Source organism: Pan troglodytes, chromosome 13 (assembly GCF_028858775.2).
Source record: "Pan troglodytes isolate AG18354 chromosome 13, NHGRI_mPanTro3-v2.0_pri, whole genome shotgun sequence".
Classification (NCBI taxonomy): Eukaryota; Metazoa; Chordata; class Mammalia; order Primates; family Hominidae; genus Pan; species Pan troglodytes.
Genome location: NC_072411.2, coordinates 133,682,190 through 133,697,959, shown reverse-complemented (window position 1 = coordinate 133,697,959; position 15,770 = coordinate 133,682,190). Strand labels below are relative to the sequence as shown.

The 15,770-nt window shown below is 44.4% G+C and overlaps 1 pseudogene; it reads left to right on the top strand.

Annotated features, from left to right (window-relative positions):
* Positions 1-15,770, top strand: part of LOC112208410 (HIG1 domain family member 2A-like) — a 16,257-nt pseudogene extending 487 nt beyond the window's left edge.

Below are 15,770 nucleotides of genomic sequence, written 5' to 3'. Positions count from 1 at the left end.
GTCCTGTGATTTCTCAGTGCTTGTTCTAATCATATGTGCTGATTTCCTGTTGAATGAAGATGAAGGCCGGGTGCGGTGGCTCAGGCCTGTAAGCCCAGCACTTTGGGAGGCCAAGGAGGGTGGATCACCTGAGGTTTGGAGTTTGAGACCAGCCTGGCCAACATGGTGAAACCCCATCTCTACTAAAAATACAAAAATTAGCTGGGCATGATAAGTGGGCGCCTGTAATCCCAGCTACTTGAGAGGCTGAGGCAGGAGAATTGCTTGAACCCAGGAGGCAGAGGCTGCAGTGAGCCGAGATGCGCCATCACACTCCAGCCTGGACGACAAGGGCGACAACACTGTCTCAAAAAAAAAAAAAAAAAAAAAAAAAGATGGAAGGTGGGTTACCCTGCAGGGCCAGAAAGAGACATTGAGGCTTGCGATTAGGGACTGAAGTCAAATTCCCAGTCTTCCCTAGTGCCTGTCTCTAGTTTCTGATTTGGAGGTGTTTGGAGCCATTTTAGAAAAGTGATAGTTTTCTTCTGCAAATGGTTGTCGCCACATTTGTCATGTTTCCAGCAGGTGGCAGCATAAGTCCACAAGGATGTGGAAACTCCTGCCGGAGGGAGGCCTGGTGATGAGCTGATGGCAGGCCTTCTAACTCCAAACTCAGCCTCAGATTCCAGACCAGTGGATAGGCCCAGGGAGTCTCCCACCTTGAGTGATGCTGCACAACCCCTGCAAAAGGGGTTTCCAATTGGATCCTACAGCTAAGATTATTTGGAAGCATGTCCTGTGCCCTTTCTCTGAGAGTTACCCCGTTATCTTTGTGTGTCTCACTGTCTCTCATCAGGCTTAAAAAAAATACCAAAGCTTTTCTCACCCCAAAAGACTGTCTCCTGACCCTGCCACCTCACACAGTTGTCTCTTCCCTTCATTGCCAAACTTTCAGGATGAGCATACTCTAGCCTTCTCGAAGTGTGGCTTCTGTCCCCCTTCCCCCAGGTGCCAAAGCCAGGGGTCAGCCTTCCCTAGGTTCACCTACTTCCCTGCAGCATCTAACAGACTATCCCTCCTTCCTGCCGAAACTCCTCCTCCACCGCTAAGAATTTAGGCAGTAGGGCCAGGCATGGTGGCTCACGCCTGTAATCCCAGCACTTTGGGAGGCCAAGGTGGGTGGATGACCTGAAGTCAGGAGTTCGAGACCAGCCTGACCAACATGGCAAAACCCTGTCTCTACTAAAAATACAAAAATTAGCCAGGTGTGGTGTCAGGCGCCAATAATCTCAGCTACTCCAGAGGCTGAGGCATGAGAATCACTTGAACCTAGGAGGTTGAAGTGAGCCGAGATTGTGCCACTGCACTCCAGCCTGGGCAACAGAGCAAGACTCTGTCTCAAAAAAAAGGGGCCGGGTGCAGTGGCTCACGCCTGTAATCCCAGCACTTTGGGAGTCCGAGGCGGGCGGATCACGAGGTCAGGAGATGGAGACCATCCTGGCTAACACGGTGAAACCCCATCTCTACTAAAAATACAAAAAATTAGCTGGGTGTGGTGGCGGGCGCCTGTAGTCCCAGCTGCTTGGGAGGCTAAGGCAGGAGAATGGCGTGAACCCAGGAGGCGGAGCTTGCAGTGAGCTGAGATCGCGCCACTGCACTCTAGCCTGGGCGGCAGACAGAGTGAGACTCCATTTCAAAAAAAAAAAAAAAAAAAAAGAATTTAGGCAGTGACCTAGCACTGTGGGAGGCTGAGGTGGGAAGACAGCGTGAGCTCAGGAGTTAGAGACCAGTCTGAGCAACATAGCCGGACACGTGTCTCTACCAAAAAGAAAAAAGAAAAAAAGAACTTAGACACACTAAGGGTTGAAGTGGAGAGGAAGGAAAAGAACAAATCCTCAAGGATTGCAGCCATTCAAAAGCCCAGTTCCATCCAATTCATAGATGGGAACAAATGGCTGTCCCCACTGATCAGGTCACCAACCCAGTAATGGGGGGAGTAAGAGGCCAGGAGGGTTACCCTATTTCTGATCCCTGTACATGGAAACATGAAAAGAAATGCATGCTCCCTCTGACAGGGGGGACTTGGTTTTGTTCACTGTGCTGTTCCGAGCCTAGAAGAGAGGCTAACACATAGTAGGTGCTCAGCAAGTTTCCCACGGGAAACACCTTCCCCCCAACTTACTGTAAGGTCAGGTAGCAACAGGAAGGGATCATTAGGCCAGGAGTTTTATTTTTAAAGATACTTTTAGGCCGGGCGCGGTGGCTCACGCCTGTAATCCCAGGACTTTGGGAGGCCGAGGCGGGTGGATCACGAGGTCAGGAGATTGAGACCATCCTGGCCAACACAGTGAAACCCCGTCTCTACTAAAAATACAAAAAATTAGCTGGGCGTGGTGGCGGGTGCCTGTAGTCCCAGCTGCTCGGGAGGCTGAGGCAGGAGAAATGGCATGAACCTGGGAGGCGGAGGTTGCAGTGAGCCGAGATCACACCACTGCACTCCAGCCTGGGCGACAGAGCAAGACTCCGTCTCAAAAATAAATAAATAAATAAAGATAAAGATACTTTTATTTTTAAAATTTTTCATTTTTTTACGTATAAGGTCTCACTCTGTGGCCCAGGCTGGAGTGCAGTGGCACAATCATGGCTCACTGCAGCCTTGGCCTCCCGAGCTCAAGCAATCCTCCTACCTCAGTCTCTCGAGTAGCTTAGTGGTGGGGATTACATATGTGCACCACCACGCCTGGCTAATTAAAAAAAAAAAAATGTTTTTATAGAGACAGTGTCTCACTGCATTACCCAGGCTGGTCTCAAACTTCTGGGCTCAAGCAGTCCTCCCGTCTTGGCCTCCCCAAGTGTTAGGATTACAGGTGTTAGCCACTGCACCTGGCCAACATATTTTTAAAGTTATTTTTACTTTATTATTTTTTAAAATGAGATGAGGTCTCACTTTGTTGCCCAGGCTAGAGTACAAAGATGTTATCATAGCACAGTACGGCCTTGAACTCCTGGGCTCAAGTGATCCCACTTTAGCCTCCCCAGTAGCTGACTACAGGCACATACCACTGCATCCAGTTTAAATTCTTAATGTTTTTGTACCAAGGATTCTTTTGGGAGTCTGGTGAAGCCTTTGAACCCTTTTCAGAATAATGTTTTCTAAATCACTTTAAAATATAAAAGGAATACAAGGGAGACCAATTATATTGAAATTAGTTATTAAAATATTTGAGCACAACTTATGTGATAGAATTATAGATATGTTCATTAATGGATTAGGTAAGATTTATTTACATTGAAAACACAGGTAGTTTGGTTCTGGTAGAGATGAAGTGGCTTATAACAGACTAATCCTTCTGTTGATGACAATTATAAACTCTGGTTAGGCCAGACAGGTGGCTTATACCTGTAATCCTAGCACTTTGGGAGGCCAAGATCTGCGGATTGCTTGAGCCCCCGAGTTTGATACCAGCCTGGGTAACATGGTGAAACTCTGTCTCTACAAAAAATACAAAAATTAGCCAGGCGGGCCTGGCGCAGTGGCTCACACCTGTAATCCCAGCACTTTGGGAGGCCAAGGCGGGCGGATTACCTGAGGTCAGGAGTTCAAGACGAACCTGGTCAACATGGTGAAACCTCGCCTCTACTAAAAATACAAAAATTAACCGGGCATGGTGGCGTATGCTTGTAGGCCCAGTTACTCGGGAAGCCGAGGCAGGAGAATCGCTGGAACCTGGGAGGCAGAGGTTGCAGTAAGCCTAGATTGCACCACTGTACTCCAGCCTGGGCAACAGAGCAAGACCTTATATATAAAAAAAAAAAAAAAAAAAAAAAAAAAAAAAAAATTAGCCAGGCATGGTGTCACGCTCTTATAGTCCCAGCTACTAGGGAGACTAAAGTGGGAGGATCACCTGAGCCACTGGGGAGGTTGAGGCTGCAGTGAGCTGTGATTGCACCACTACCCTCCAGCCTGGGCAACAGAGGGAGGCCTGTCTCAAAAAAAACAAAACAAAAAAACTCTGGGTAAACTATTTATTTATTTTATTTTTAGTTTTTTATTTTTTAATTTTTATTTTTGAAGACGGAGTCTCTCTCTGTCACCCAGGCTGAAGTGCAGTGGCACAATCTCAGCTCACAGCAACCTCTACCGCCCAGGTTCAAGCAATTCTCCTGCCTCAGCCTCCTGAGTAGCTGGGACTACAGGCATGTGCCACCACGCCTGGCTAATTTTTTGTAATTTTAGTAGAGACAGGGTCTTATCATGTTGATGAGTCTGTCTCAAACTCCTGACCTCAGGTGATTCGCCTGCCTCAGCCTCCCAAAGTGCTGGGATTACAGGCATGAGCCATCGCACCAGGCCCTGGGCGAAATATTTAAAGATCAACTTCTAAAGTTGATTTGTCTTCCAATAATACCAGATAGAAAACTGGAGCAACCCAGGGAAGATGGTATCGATCCTGGAAAGAAGGGAAGCACACTGGATGAGACCCATGTTTAACCAGCTTTTCCCCTGAGGGCATCACCCAACCTGCGTGACTCCAGGGGAATAGAGCAGAAAGTGGGTGTCTTACTGTGCTGAGGAATCAGGTTGGAGTGTGAGTCGGAAATTTTGGGAAATAATGAAAATGAGGGAGACACAGAGGAGGAAACCATAAAATCTGCATAGAAATTGCCTTCAAATTCCTTTTTTCTTTTAAGTTTTTATTTAATAGAGACAGGGTCTTGCTATGTTGCCCAGGCTGGTCTCAAACGCCTGGGCTCAAGTGATCTCCCACCTCAGCCTCCCAAAATGCTGGGATTATTGATGTGAGCCACCACACCTGGCCAGAGCAACCTTTCTTTCTGAGACGGAGTCTTGCCGTCACCCAGGCTGGAGTGCAGTGGCTCACTGCAACCTCCATCTCCTAGGTTCAAGCGATTCTCCTGTCTCAGCCTCCTGAGTAGCTGGGACTACAGGCGCCCGCCACCACACCCAGTTAATTTTTTGTATTTTTAGTACAGACGGGTTTTCACCACGTTAGCCAGGATGGTCTCAATCTCCTGACCTCGTGATCCGCCTGCCTCGGCTTCCCAAAGTGCTAGGATTACAGGCATGAGCCACTGCGCCCGGCCCAGAGCAACATTTCGTAATGAAAAAAGGTAAGTTTACTAGAAAGACATAGCAATCTTAAATGTGCATGCAAACAATAACAGAGTTTTATAACCTGTGAAGCAAAAAATTGATAGAGATAAAGAGAAATGGACAAATTTTCAATCACAGTTGGAGATTTTAACACCCCTCATTTAGTAACAGATAAAGTAAATAGACAAACATCAATAATGATATAGAAGAATTGAAAACTGTTGGTCATTTAGGTCTAGCTATTGAAAAACACATCTTCTTTTCAAGTGCACATAAAACATTCACCAAAATATTCTAGGCTCCAAAACAAATCTCAAGAAATTCCAAAGGATTGGAAAATATACAATCTGATATAACAGAAATAAATTAGAAATGATAACAATAAGATACCTAGAATACTCCTAAACATTTGTATATTAATTACATTTCTGAAAAACACTTCTGAATGGATCAAAGTAGAAATCACAAGAGAAATTAGATACTATTTCAAAATGAATGACAATAAAAACACATTTTGGGATGCAGCTAAAGCAGTTCTTAGATGGAAATTTATAACTTAAAATACTTTAGAAAAGAAAAAGAGTTTTAAAGTTAACTGTCTGTTTCCAGCTTAAGCATGTAAAAAAGAAAGAAGAAATACATAGGAAAAGGAAATAATAAAAATAACAATTAATGATATAGAAAAATCAAGACAAAAATTAGTTCACTGAAAGGATAAATAAGATAAAATTGATAGTCCTCTAGCAAGACTGATCAAGAAAAAAAGAAGACAAAACACAAATAGCCATTATCAGGAATGAAAGAAGGGGTATCATCACATTATAGATTGTACCGATTATTATTATTATTATTTTTTTTTTTTTTTTAAGAGACAGGGTCTTGCTCTGTTGTCCATTGCCCAGGCTGGAGTGCAGTGGCACGACTGTAGCTCGCTGCAGCCTGGAACTCCAGGGCTCAAGCGATCCTCCTGCTTCAGCCTCTCAAGTGGCTGAAACCACAGGTGCATGCCACCATGCCTGGCTAATTAAAAAAAAAAACTTTTTTTTTATTTTTGTAGAAATGGAGTCTTGTTATGTTGCCCAGGCTGGTCTTGAACTTCTAGCCTCAAGTAATCCTCCCTCCTTATCCTCCCAAAGTACTGGGATTACAGGTGTGAGCCACCATACCCCATCCAGATATTCAATATAATGAAGGAGTATTGTGAATAGCTTTACTTCACAAAATTTAACAACTTAGATAAAATGAGCAAATTCTTTGAAAACATAAGTTTCCAAAACGTACACAAGAAGAAATGGAAAATATGAATAATCCTACATGTACTGATGAAATTGAATTAATCATTTAAACTTTCCACAGAGAAAACTCCAGGCCCAGATGGCTTTATGAGTAAATTCTATAAAATGTTGAAAGAAGAAATAATACCAATCTTACACAAACTATATTTCAGAAAGTAGAAGAAAAGAAAACTTTTTCCAATTTGTTTTATGAGTGCTGATACCAAAATATGACAAGGACATTACAAAAAAAGACCAATATTCCTCATGAAACATAAACATAAAAATTTAAAAAATACATTAGCAAGCTGGGGCCGGGCACGGTGGCTCACGCCTGTAATCCCAGTAGTTTGGGAGGCCAAGGTGGGCAGATCATGAAGCTAGGAGTTCAAGATCAGCCTGACCAATATGGTGAAACCACATCTCTACTAAATATACAAAAATTAGCAGGGTACGGTGGTACACACCTGCAATCCCAGCTACTCAGGAGGCTGAGGCAAGAGAATTGCTTGAACCCGGGAGGCAGAGGTTGCAGTGAGCCAAGATCGTGCCACTGCACTCCAGCCTGGGCCACAGAGCGAGACTCCATCTCAAAAACTAAATACAATAAAATATTAGCAGGCTGGGCATGGTGGCAATAAATAAAATAAAATAAAATAAAATAAAATAAAATAAAATATTAGCAGGCTGGGCATGGTGGCAATAAATAAAATAAAATAAAATATTAGCAGGCTGGGCATGGTGGCTCATGCCTGTAATCCTAGCACTTTAGGAGGCCGAAGCAGGAGGATTGCTTAAGTCTAGCAGTTTGAGACCAGCCTTGGCAACATAGCAAGACCCCCGTCTTTACAAAAAAAATTTTAAAAATTAGCCAGATGTGGTCGGGTGCAGTGGCTCATGTCTGTAATCCCAGCACTTTGGGAGGCTGAGGTGAGCGGATCACCTGAGGTCAGGAGTTCGAGACCAGCCTGGCCGACATGGTGAAACCCCATCCCTACTTAAAATACAAAAATTAGCCGGGTGTGGTGGCAGGTGACTGTAATCCCAACTACTTGGGAGGTTGAGGCAGGAGAATCACTTGAACCCAGGAGGTGGAGGTTGCAGTGAGCCGAGATTGCACCATTGCACTCCAGCCTGGGGGACAAGAGTGAGATGTCTCAAAAAAGAAAAAAAAGAAAAAAAATTAGCCAGATGTGGTGATGCACCTGTAGTCCCGGCTGCTCTGGAGGCTGAGGTGGGAGGATTGTTTGAGCCTAGCAGGTTGAGGCTGCACTAAGCGATGATCATGCCACTGCACTGCAGCCTGGGCAACAGAGCAAAACCCCATCTCTAAAAAAAAAAATTACTGGCCGGGTACAATGGCTCATGCCTGTAATCCCAGCACTTTGGGAGGCTGAGGTGGGCAGGTCGCCTAAGGTCAGTTCGAGACCAGCCTGGCCAACATGGTGAAACTCCATCTCTACTAAAAATACAAAAATTAGCCGGGTGTGGTGGCAGGCGCCTGTTAATCCCAGCTACTCAGGAGGCTGAGGCAAGAGAATTGCTTGAACCTGGGAGGCGGAGGTTGCAGTGAGCAGAGACTGTGCCATTGCACTCCAGCCTGGGCGACAAGAGCAAGACTTTGTCTCAAAAACAAAAAAAAATTAAACTGAATCAAGACATATATAAAAATGATCATCATCATGATCAAGTAGGGTATAGTCTCAATTCAAGTTTAGTTAACATTTGAAAAATCAATGTATTATGTAATTGCAGTTTTTGCCATTATTTCATCGGCAAAACAGCAATTACTTTTCCACCAACCTAATAATTCACAATATTATAGAATTAAAGGACAAAAATAATACAATTGTCCAAATAAAAGTAGAGAAAGCATTTGTCAAACTTCAACAATTAACAGTTGTGATAAACAAAACTCAACAAAATTTTAACAGACTGATAAAGAACACCTATGAAAAACCTAAGGCTAATATCACACTTACTAGTAAAATATTGAACAGTCTCCCACTAAGATCATGAACAAGGCAAGGGTGTCTGTTTTCACTATTTCCAAGTAACACTGTTGGAAGTCCAGTACAACAAGGAAAGGAAAAGAAATAAAAAGTGTAAAGATTGGGAAGAAAGAACTAAAACAGTCATTATTCATAGATAATATGATTACATATTTAGAAAAATCATTGAGAATCTACAAAAAACTGTCATAATAAGCAAAAGTACCAAGGTTTCAAGGACATAAAATCAATATGTAAAAATTGGTTTCACATATATACCAAACAGCAAATGACTGGAAAATAGAAAATTTTTAAATTATTGTAATTTCACTAAGAAAAACAAAATACTGAGGAATAGATTTAATACGAGGTGAGCAGGGCATTGTCGAGGGAAATTGACTAAATAACTGGAGAGATACACCATGTTTGTAAATTAAAAGACTTAATATTGTTAACGTGTCAGTTCTCTCCAAGCTTATTTACAGATTCAACCCAATCATCATAATCTCAGAAAAGCTTTGAATAGAAATTGACAAGATGGGCCGGGCACGGTGGCTCACACCTGTAATCCCAGCACTTTTGGAGGCCGAGGTGGGCGGATCACAAGGTCTGGAGTTCGAGACCAGCCTGGCCAACATGGTGAAACCCCATCTTTACTAAAAATACAAAAATTAGCCAGGCATGGTGGTGGGTGCCTATAGTCCCAGCTATTCGGGAGCTGAGTCAGGAGAATCGCTTGAACCCGGGAGGGGGAGGTTGCAGTGAGCCGAGATCCTGCCACTGCACTCCAGTCTGGGCGACAGAGTGAGACTCCGTCTCAAAAAAACAAAAACAAAAACAAAAAGAACTTGACAAGATGATTTGAAAACTTATATAGAAATGCAAAACACTAAAATAGCCAAAACAATCTTTTTTTTTTTTTTTTGAGACAGGGCCTTGCTTGGTTGCCCAGGCTGGTGTGCAGTGGCATGATCTTGGCTCACTGCAACGTCGACCTCTTTAGACTCAAGTGATCCTCCTGCCTCAGCCTCCCAAGTTGCTGGGAATACAGGCACACACCACCACACCTGGCTGATTTTTGTATTTTTTTGTAGAGACAGGGTTTTGCCAAGTTGCCCCAGCTGGTCTCAAACTCCCGGGCTCAAGTGATCTGCTCGCCTCAGCCTCCCAAAATGCTGAGATTACAGGTGTGAGCCACTGTGCCTGGCTCAAAACAATCTTAAAAAGTAAAAGAAACAAAGTTGGAGGACTTATACTAAATGATTTTAAGGTTTAATATAAAGCTACAGTAATAAAAAATAGTGTGGTATTGTTATAGGGAAAATATATACATCAGTGACACAGACTAGAAAGTCAATAAACCATTCCTCATATATATAGTTAATTTATTTTTGATAAAGGTACGCAGGTATTCAATGGGAAAAGAGTCTTTTCATCAAATAATGTTTTGAAAACTGGATATTCATATGGGCTGAGTGCAGTGGCTCCAACCTATAATCCTGGCACTTTGTTAGGCTTGAGCCCAGGGGTTTGAGACCAGCCTGTGCAACATAGGGAGACTCCATTTCTACAAAAAATAAAATTAGTGGGGCATAGTGGCGTGCACCTAAAGTCCTAGCTACTCGGGAAGCTGGGCAGGAGGACTGCTTGAGCCCAAGAAGTCGAGGCTGCAGTGAGCTAGGATCACACCACTGCACTCCAGCCTGGGCGACAGAGACCAAAAAAAAAAAAAAAAGGTATTCTTGGCCAGCCACAGTGGCTCACACCTGTAATCCTAGCACTTTAGAAGGCCCAGGTAGGTGGATCAGTTGAGGTCAGGAGTTCGAGACCAGCCTAGCCAGTATGGTGAAACCCCATCTCTACCAAAAATACAAAAATTAGCTGGGCATGGTGGGGCATGCCTGTAATCCAAGCTACTCAGGAGGCTGAGGCAGGAGAATCGCTTGAACCTGGGAGGCAGAGGTTGCAGTGAGCAGAGATCGAGCCATTGCACTCCAGCCTGGGTGACAGTGAGACTCTATCTCAAAAAAAAGAAAAAAAGAAAGAAAAAAGAAAAAAAAAGAGCTTTGTCTTTCACTTCATATTATATACAAAAATTAATTTGAGACAGGTTATAGATATAAATACAAAGCCTAAAATCATAAAGCTTTTAGAAGCAAAGAAGAATATCTTTATGATTAAGGGTAGGGAAAGATGTCTTAGGATACAAAAGGCATTAACCATAAATGAGACAAAAAAGATAAACTGGACTCATCAGAACTAAAATGTCTGCTCATTAGAAGACACTGTTGAGAAAATGAAGAGACAAGCCACAGGTTGGGAGAAAATCTTTACAATGCAATGCAATACTTTTTTTTCTTTTGAGACAGAGTCTGTCTTTTTCAGGATAGAGTGCAGTGGTATGATCTCACTACAACCTCCGCCTCCTGGGTTCAAGCGATTCTCCTGCCTCAGCCTCCCCAGTAGCTGGGATTACAGGCGTGTGCCACCACGCCCGGCTAGTTTTTTTTGCATTTTTGGTAGAGACGGGGTTTTACTGTATCTCAAACACAGTTTGAGGCCAGGCTGGTCTCAAACTCCTGAACTCAAGTGATCTGCCTGTCTCAGCCTCCCAAAGTGCTGGGATTACAGGCATGAGCCACCTCGGCCAGCCCAATACCTATTTTTGACAAAGCATTTGTATCATAATATATAAAGAATTACTAATCCATAATAAAAAGACAATTGATAACAAAATGGACTAAAGGCTTGAACAGATACTTTATAAAAGAAGATATCTGGACAGCAAAAAAAAAGCACAGAAGGCCAGGTACAGTGGCCCACACCTGTAATCCCAGCACTTGGGGAGGAGGCTGAGGCAGGAGGATTGCTTGAGCCCAGGAGTTCAAGACCAGCTTGGACAACAGAGCAAGACCTCATCTCTTTTTAAAAAATTAATTAATCAATTAAAAAAGAGGCCAGGTGCGGTGGCTCACACCTGTAATCCCAGCCCTTTGGGAGGCTGAGGCAGATGGAACACGAGGTCAGGAGTTTGAGACCAGCCTGGCCAACACAGTGAAACCCCATCTCTACTAAAAATACAAAAATTAGACCGGGCACGGTGGCTCATGCCTGTAATCCCAGCACTTTGGGAAGTTGAGGCGGGCAGATCACCTGAGGTCGGGAGTTGGAGATCAGCCTGACCAACATGGTAAAACCCCATCTCTACTAAAAATACAAAATAAGCTGGGTATGGTGGTGCATGCCTGTAATCCCAGCTACTTGGGAGGCTGAGGCAGGAAAATTGCTTGAACCTGGGAGGTGGAGGTTGCGGTGAGCTGAGATCGTGCCATTGCACTCCAGCCTGGGCCACAAGAGTGAAACTCCATCTCAATAAAAAAAAAAAAAAAAAAAAAAAAAAAAAACCCAGCTGGGTGTGGTGGCTCATGTCTGTAATCCCAGCACCTTGGGAGGCCAGGCGGGCAGATCACCTAAGGTTAGGAGTTTGAGACCAGCCTGGCCAATGTGGTGAAATCCCATCTCTACTAAAAATACAAAAATTAGCCGGGCATGGTGGTGCATGCCTGCAATCTCAGCTACTTGGGAGGCTGAGGCAGGAGAATTGCTTGAACCTGGAAGGTGAAGGTTGTGGTGAGCTGAGATCACGCCACTTCACTCCAGTCTGGGCAACAGAGCGAGACTCAGTCAAAAAAAAAAAAAAAGAAATAAAAGAAAGAAAGAAAAGAAAAGAAAAAAGAAAAGAGCACATGAAAAGGCATTCAACGACCAGGAGTGGTGGCTCATGCCTGTAATTCCAGCACTTCGGGAGGCTGAGGTGGGCAGATTGCCTGAGGTCAGGAGTTTGAGACTAGCCTGGCTAACATAGTGAAACCCTGTCTGTACTAAAAATACAAAAAAATTAGCCTGGAGTGGTGGCGTGTGCCTGTAATCCCAGCTACTTGGGAGGCTGAGGCAGGGGAATTGCTTGAACCAGGGAGGTGGAGGTTGCAAGGAGCCAAGATGGCGCCACTGCACTCCAGCCTCGGTGACAGAGTGAGACTTCGTCTCAAAAAAGAAAAAAAGAAAAGGCATTCAACATCGTTAGTCACCAGAGAAATACAAATTAAAGCCACAATGAGATACCAACATGCACCCACCAAATAGTTCAAATTAACAACACTGACAATGCCGAATGTTGACAAGGGTGTAAACAACAAGAACTCTCATATATTGCTGTTAGAATATGAAATGGCACTGTTAGTGGTGGTAGTTACCTGTATGAGTCTGCAGCGACCTCCATTCTTGCCTTCTCAGAAGAAAGAATTCGACTGAGGGCTGTAAGGCATAAGGAGAGAGATCAAGGCAAGTTTTAGAACAGGAGTGAGTTACTAAAAAGCTTTAGAGCAGTAAGGAAAAGAAGGAAAGTACACTTGGAAGAGGGCCAAGCAGGCGACTCGAGAGACCCTAGTGCACAGCTCGACGTCTCGACTTGGGGTTTTGCACGTTGGCCTACTTCCGGAGTCTTGTTCTCCCCATTCCTTGGATCTTATTGGAAAGCTGCTGATCACCAATTTCAGGTGTTTTCCATCTATTAAGAGACGGCCTTTCCCTGCACTGGCTGTGATCAATTATTACTTTAGAGAGACAGTTAACAACCACCTGACCATCACCTGATGGTTGCCCGACACTCCTAGTGTGTGTGGGGGGAGCCTTCTCCTGGCCTGCTCATACCTGACTAGCTACCTACTGTAGTGGCTCAGCCATTTTGGAAAAGTGTTTGACCATTTGTTATAAAGTTAAACACCCACCAACTCTGACAGTTTATAAGAGTATAAACTTAAATGTATACCGACTCTTATGACTCAATTCCACTCCTAAATATTTTCTCAAGAGAAATGAAAACATATGTCCACAAAAAGACTTGTGTAACAATGTTTGTAGCAGCTTTATTCATAATAGCCCAAAACTGGAAAGAACTCAAATGTCCATCAGGAGGAGAATGGATAAACAAGCTGTAGTATATTAAGGCAATGGAATATCACTTAGCACATTTTTGTTTTTTTGAGACAGGGTCTCCCTCTGTTGCCAAGGCTGGAGTGCAGTGGTGTGATATCAGCTGACTGCAGCATCTACCTCCTGGGCTCAAGCAATCCTCCCACCTCAGCCTCCCAAGTAGCTGGGAACACAGGTGCACGCCACCACCTCCAGCTAATTTTTAAGTTTTTTTAGAGACGGAGTCTCCCTATGTTGCCCAGGCTGGTTTCAAACTCCTGGTGCTCAAGTGATCCTCCTGCTTTGGCCTTCCAAACTGCTGGAATTACAGGCATGAGCCCCTGCACCCAGCCTACTTAACAATTTTTAAAAACCTACTTATTCATTCAACAACGTGGATGACTCAAAAATCTTATGTAGAGTGACAAAATCTAGAACTAACAAGAACACTAATCACTGGTCATAGAAATCAGAAAAGTGGTTGTCAGAGTAAACAGAAAACCTACAGAATGGGAGAAAATATTTGCAAACCATGCAGTCGACAAAGGTCTAATATCCGGAATCTATAAGGAACTTAAAGAATTCAACAAACAAAAAACAAATAACTCCATTAAAAAGTGGACAAATACACGAACAGACACTTCTCAAAATAAGACAAGAGTGGCCGGGCGCAGTGGCTCATGCCTGTAATCCCAGCACTTTGGGAGGCTGAGGCGGGTGGATCACCTGAGGTTGGGAGTTCGAGACCAGCCTGAGCAACATGGAGAAACCCGTCTCTACTAAAAATACAAAAATTAGCCAGGTGTGGTGGTGCATGCCTGTAATCCCAGCTACTTGGGAGGCTGAGGCGGGAGAATCGCTTGAATCCAGGAGGCAGCGGTTTCGGTGAGCCAAGGTCATGCCATTGTACTCCAGGCTAAGCAACAAGAACATAACTCCATCTCAAAAAATAAATAAATAAATAAATAAACAAACAAATAAATAAGACAAGAGTGGCCAAAAAACATGAAGACATGCTCAACATCACTAATCATCAGAGAAATGCAAATCAAAACCACAATCGGGGCTGGGCCAGGTGCGGTGGGTCACACCTGTAATCCCAGCACTTTGGGAGGCCGAGATGGGTGGATCACTTGAGGTCAGGAGTTTGAGACCAGCCTGGCCAACATAGCAAAACGCCATCTCTACTAAAAATACAAAATTAGCCAGGTATGGTGGCTCATGCCTGTAATCCCAGCTACATGGGAGGCTGAGGTGTGAGAATCACTTGAACCTGGGAGGCAGAGGTTGCAGTGAGCTGAGATGGGGCCACTGCACTCCAGCCTGGACAACAAAGCGAGACTCTCAAAACAAAAACAAAAACAAACCACAATGAGATAACATCTCACACCAGTCAAAATGGCTATTCCTAAAAAGTCAAAAAACAACAGATGCTGTCAAGGCTGTGGAGAAAAGAAAACACTTATATACTGTTGGTGGGAATGTAAACTAGTCCAGCCACTGTGGAAAGCAGTTTGGAGATTTCTTTTTTTTTTTTTTTGAGACGGAGTTTCACTCTTGTTGCCCAGGCTGGAGTGCAGTGGCTCGATCTCGGCTCATCGCAGCCTCTGCCTCCCGGGTTCAGGCAATTCTCCTGCCTCAGCCTCCCGAGTAGCTGGGATTACAGGTGCACACCACCACGTCCAGCTAATTTTTAGTAGAGATGGGGTTTTGCAATATTGCCCAGGCTGGTCTCGAACTCCTGACCTCAGGTGATCCACATGCCTCAGCCTCCCAAAGCGTTGGGTTTACAGGCATAAGCCACTGCACCCGGCTGGTTTGGAGATTTCTAAAAGTACTTAAAGCAGAACTACCATTCGATCCAGCAATCCATTCCTGGGTATATATATTATTAAAAGAAATATATGTAAATATATATAATATATATTTTTCTTTTTCTGATCTTCACCAGGAGGCAGAGCTCGGAGTCCCGATTTTCTCCCGTAGCTGTGGCCTGGACATGGCGGCTCCTGGCCCTGTGACTCCAGAGGTCCCCTTGGAACCATGGAAGCCCCCAGTCATTTAGGGGTTTAGCTCCACTGTTTACAGCAATCCAGAGAGTTTCAAGGAAAAATTCCTTCACAAGACCCGCGAGAACCACATGGTACCCAGGTTCCCAGGTTGCCTGGGCATGGCGACTGCCCTCACCTACGGCCTCTACTGCTTCCACCAGGGCCACAGTCAGCGCTCTCAGCTCATGACACGCACCCGGATCGCTGTCCAGGGCTTCACAGTTGCAGCCATCTTGCTGGGTCTAGTCACAACCGCTATGAAGTCTCAATCCTGAGCCCATGGTCTGGCCTTGAAAGCTCTGCAGAGATCATTCCAAAACCCAGGAGCAACCACTGGCCCTGCCGTGGGACTTAGTCCTTCCTCCCCTTTCAGAGGCCCCAGTGTCGT